The 5,733-nt window shown below is 44.5% G+C and overlaps 1 pseudogene; it reads right to left on the bottom strand.

The window, feature by feature from the left end:
* Positions 1 to 3,093: 3,093 nt before the first annotated feature.
* On the bottom strand, positions 3,094 to 3,997 carry LOC142697935 (very long chain fatty acid elongase 5 pseudogene; annotated as a pseudogene).
* Positions 3,998 to 5,733: the final 1,736 nt, after the last annotated feature.

The following is a 5,733-nucleotide window of genomic DNA, read 5'->3' as shown; positions in this document are numbered from 1 at the left end:
TATACTGTACATATCTTTACACATTGATCTCCAGCGCACAGGTGGGTGTATACGGATACCCTACTTCCAATGACTGGTAATTTATTATATAGGAAAATAACGTTTCATATGTTTAGTAAGTGTCTTATAGGATTTACTACACTTTTATGTGAGATAAATGTTAATATAATAGATATATAGCAAGGACAGTACCGCTGCTTTCTATTCAGCATCTTCCTGCAAGAAGCTGAACAATGTTACCAGATGGCGCTGTGTTACACCAGCATGTCGCCATCTGACGGCCAAGATCAGAAAATGAAGGGAAATGATCACCTCAGTATCTGATGTTTCCTACATGTGAACCTAAAGACTAGGACAATTGGATTCCATTCAAATATTATTTAAGAAAGGATACAGAAAACCACTAAGGTCACGGCCATTATGCAGGACGCCAGTCTGAAATGGCTGATGACTCTTCGGCTTTTCGGGCACTTTGTAGAGGAGTATGGACTGCCAAAGGTTGTAAAGGCTGCCAAACCCGAATGCAATGAAAGCGCAAATCCGGTGAGTCATTGAATAACGGTAGGTCTAGAAAACAAGAAGACAGAGGTTACAGCAAATCTTATGGAACTAATCACTAATTTACCCTCAGAACTTCCCATTAAATCCTAAATAACGTGTTCTGATATAATAACCCCGGAGACATAATGGATATAGTGGGGGACTCGTGCTTGGGACTCCTCTCTGTTAGATGGAGCAGACACACATCTACTACATGGTCGTCCATTCATTCGAATAAGCCATGTAATACCACTTTAGTGTGTGGCCTCCCGGTGATCACCGCTGATCATGATCACCAGGGGTTCAGCTGCCAGACCCACAGCGATCAGCTGATTACCAGCGGGTCCCTATTTAGTAAAGATGGGAAACCCTATTAACATAAAACATTTATTAACTTACCGAAAACATAGCCATCACGGCCGTCCCAACGCATGATGACCATCCAATTCCCAGGAGGATCTTTTGAACCAAGGTCTGACGATCCCCAAAGGCTTCAGCATGGAGCATGATGAACTTGTAATGTAGAAACGTCAGACCCAGAGCTGAAAAAGAGAAAATGAGCCAAATAAATCCTGTACCACGTGTAAAACAACCTAATAACATCTATGAAGCGCGGACCAAGCGCTAAACCCAACAAGAAACCTACAATAATGGACGGGAACATTTATCTGCATCGTCTGATCCGGACAATTATTATCAATGAAATGAACAAAACTTTATTTATTTTTTACAAAAATCTGATTACTGCTGCATGAAGAGAATATTATAATCACTTCCGTGATTGTTAGTTACAGGCAATGGCCATTCCTATGAATCCTATTCTAAACAGGATATTTTCAGGAAAGAAATTTCCAATTTTTTGCGTTTCACTGTAAAACAGAAAAGAAAAAGGTTAATGTTAAATAATATGGAAAAATTATCAGAATTGTCTCATTTTAACAATCAGCAGTCTGATAATCTATAGGACTGAGGGGATGATGTACATCAGTGGGGGGGGGGGCATGGTTGTTGATAACAGTCAGTGTGTAGCCACCAGAGAGCCAGGCCACACACCAAAAGGCCAAGAAGATGGAGAAGAGACTGCATGTATACCATGATCATAAATCATTCCCCCCAATGTGTAGAACCAAAACCGTCGGCACCAGCCGGTGCCGACTAATATCCACCACTTCCGGTAAGGTCTGCAACGATCTTAGGCCCCTCAGGCCGCTCCAATAGATCTCTGCATCCTGGAATCCAAGTGATTTTCCCCCGAGCCCTATAGCCGCTCTCCGTTCAGCCCAAAAAACATATGAATGGCCCATTATCCATACTGACGGCCGGTAATCTAGAAAATAAAAGAAATTAGTGCAGAACCAAATCGGGGCGAACGCATCAGAGCGCTAGTGCCCTATACGACGCACCTCAGTATCGGTCAGGCCCAATTAGCTGGTGGTAGTAGCCGCTCCAATGCGAAATGAGTGGGTGCCAAAGTTCCCAGGGGGAGGCCGACAGATGACAATGCCTTTTTAAATACTGCAGAGAACTGAAATTTTGTAAGGGGGCTGCCGTGAATATGCGTCATAAACTGAGAGCCACAGTTACGCAAACTTAAGTAGGAAGATGCTAAAGCAACAGGGCAACCCACACCCCCGATTGCCCACAACGAAACCCAGCAGCCCCTGCCAAAAATATCTGTCTTCGATCATCAATGTATTCTAAAACCTTGGCCGGATTCAGACAAACTAACGTCCTCAAATAAAAGGCAGCCCGGCCGCGTAGCACTATGGGGAACTAACTCAGGTATCCGCAGAGCACCAAAAAAGGAAAAAGCCACGGCTAACAGGGCCGAGTCAAACATAGAAGCACATACCTCAGGTAAACAATGCAAAAGTTTTAATAGAATTGCAAAAGAAATCGGACGCCTAGATTGGAACTGCCGACTTCTTCCACCCCTTAATGGACTGCAAAATAAAGAAGGATTTTGTGACATTGGCCCACCCATGAAGCTTAAAGAAAAATGCCAGACCCATAAGGCGACGAAGCGCAACTGCTCAGCCAAACCCGACAAATATTCCATAATATAGGCTAAACGAGGATGTTCCGGAGGACCAATAATACGTTCCCCTACAACTTTCAACCACTCGTTCCATGCATTACCATAAGCCGTCCGGGTAGATCGAGCAAGTGATGCCCTGACGAAAGGCACTAACTGGGATCCGGCAGTCTCCATAGCCCATCCGGGCACTCCGTCCCCTCCTGTTCTGCCTGCGGGAACAATAAATGAAACTGGAAATTAAAACAAGAAAGAGCATCAGCAATTTTATTGTCAACACCTGGAACGTGACGAGCCCTGAACTGGATATTATGTTGTAAGCATCGCAGCACCAGCCAATAAACAATACCTGCCCGCTAATTTTGTGAGCAATTCTAAATGTGTTTTCAGCATTTTAATGATAGGTAGAATTTGTTAAGATCTACATTAATCACGTTATATAACTAGGAATAATTTACAGTCGCTGTAAGGGTGTCAGTGCACTGTGATTTTAATCTGATGGTATATCATCTGGCGCAGTGAACTGGTGGCTGGTTTTTCCGCTCAATCCCTTCTTTGTTTACGCTGCTTGACATTGTCCTCCTTGGAAGAAAAGCCGTTTGTGTGTCCGTTCGCTGCAGTCACTGAGCCGTTCTGGTAATCTTTCCTTCGGGAAGAGGCTTTCTTGTATGTCTCAATGTAGAAATTGGTAAAGAGGATGATGAGAGAGATCATGTAGCAGTTCTGGAAATACAGCCATCCCATGGGGACTGCACAGCGCCAAATCATTGCACAGCTGGTCTGAGTCAGTGTTAGGACGAACTGGGTCAGCTGGCACTGGGTGATGTATTTCTTCCACCACAGATAAGGTCGCATGGCTGGTATAGCTGATAGTCCGTAGTAAAAGTACATGATGACATGGATAAAGCTTTTGAGAGTAGCACCAAAGTAGGAGTGTCCACAAGGCACCCAGTTCATGACAAACCACCAGTTGTTTAGCATGGACGCATGGTGATAGACATGTAGGACGGTGATCTGGTGGTTGTTCTTGCGGAGAATAAAGACGAAAGTGTCCATGAATTCAATGAGCTTGGAAATGTAGTACCACCAGAGGACTCGAGTTATCTTCATGTCTGCATCACCTCCACTGTGAGTGTCCTGGCAGAAAAAGTTGTATCCTCCTTTCCCATACTCCTGTTACCAGCTCATAAAACATGTACAGCGAGAGCCAATGTTATAAACTACAAGAATCCCTCTGCAGGAAACTGGTGGTCTGTTTTTCCTGTACTTCGGTCCTATCCATACGATAAATAAATACAGGACGGTGCAAACAAATGAGGGGATGTAATTATCGAACATGAACCATCATTTTACTCGCGGGTCTCTTGGTCCAAGCAAGTTGTCTATATATACATTCACTGCTTTATCCATGGCCTCCATTTCTTAAACCATTCTTTGGCTGCAGCCCGGGTACCGTTATATTCCCAGCGGCTTCACTTTCCTGTACGACTCCTGGCTCAGAGGAGGCACTAGCTGTGTGTGACTCTGCTCCAATTGCATCTTTTTAACTGACAAGGCTGAAACGAACAGGGATTGTAATTTCTATCCCTAAAAAGGAAACCGGGACCCTCGGTTTTCTCTAGGGAAAGTGGAACACCAAGTAGAAATTGGCATTGCGGTGACGCAGGGGGGCCAACAAAGACAAAATCGTCTAAATAGTGCGTAATGGACGCAGTGCCGATTTGCTCCTGGAGAACTGATTCAAGCAACAAACTAAACACCTCGAAATAAAAGCATGAAATTGAACAACCCATGGGAAGGCACATGTCATAGTAATATTGGCAACCCAATAAATGAAAGCAATCCTCATGGACCGGCAACATCCGGAACGCTCACTCGATGTCAGATCATAAGGGCCCTGCACCCGGAACTACAAACTAAATCGACAACTCGATCGAACAAAACATAAGACACCGCTGCAATATCCTTGCGAATACCGTCATTAACAGAACGAGCCTTAGCGTATGACAAGTGGTGAATTAAACAAAATGTTTCCACCTCCTTTTTAGCAACCACCCAAAGAGGTGAAACACGGAGATTAGGAAAAGGTAAAAAATAAAAAGTTCCCGGCATGCGACCTAAACTAACCTCTGTCCCAACCTTGTCCTTCAAAACAGCTGGAAATTCGTTAGCTGACTTTAAAGAGGCTGTCACCAGATTATAAGCGCCCTATCTCCTACATAATCTGATCGGCGCTGTAATGTAGAGAACAGCAGTGGTTTTTATTTTGAAAAAAGATAATTTTTGAGCAAGTTATGAGCAATTTTAGATTTATGCTAATTAGTTTCTTAAAGACCAACTGGGCGCGTTTTTACTTTTGATCAAGTGGGTGTTGTACAGAGGAGTGTATGGGGCTGACCAATCAGTGACCAATCAGCGACCAATCAGCATCATACACTTCTCATTGTTCCAGCCCAGCATGATCCACAGCACAGTGTGATTGTGCAGTGAAAGAAGCTGGGCTGGAACAATGAGAAGTGTATGTCACTGATTGGTCACTGATTAGTCACTGATTGGTCGCTGATTGGTCGCTGATTGGTCAGCATGGAGAGGGATGCCGGACACAATAAGAGGGACACACATCTATTACATGGTCGTCCATTCATTGGAATAAGCCATGTAATACCACTTTAGGGTGTGGCCACCCGGTGATAACCGCTGATCATGATCAACAGGGGTTCAGCTACCGGACCCACAGCGATCAGCTGATTGCCAGCGGGTCCCTATTTAGTGAAGCTGGGACAACCCTATCAACGTAAAAAATTTATTAACTTACTGAAAATGCAGCCAGAATGGCCGTCCCAACACATGATGACCATCCGATTGCCAGGAGTATCTTTTGAACCAAGGTCTGACGAGGCCCAAAGGCTTCAGCATGGAGCATGATGAACTTATAATGTAGAAACGTCAGGCCCTATATGTAGCCCCGACTGCAAGGATTAGGGTGAATGGGGTACTCTCTGATCGGTTTGTGCTGGAGCAGGGAACGCGTCAGGGATGTCCATTATCTCCGTTGTTGTTCGCGTTGGCGGTGGAACCATTGGCGTGTGCAGTAAGACAACATGAGCATATTCAGGGGTTGAGATATGGGGGGGTGGAGGAACGAATTGCATTATACG

Source organism: Rhinoderma darwinii (assembly GCF_050947455.1).
Source record: "Rhinoderma darwinii isolate aRhiDar2 chromosome 10 unlocalized genomic scaffold, aRhiDar2.hap1 SUPER_10_unloc_11, whole genome shotgun sequence".
In the NCBI taxonomy this organism is placed as follows: Eukaryota; Metazoa; Chordata; class Amphibia; order Anura; family Rhinodermatidae; genus Rhinoderma; species Rhinoderma darwinii.
The sequence above is the reverse complement of the archived record's forward strand: the minus strand, read 5'-3'. Positions and strand labels throughout refer to the sequence as shown.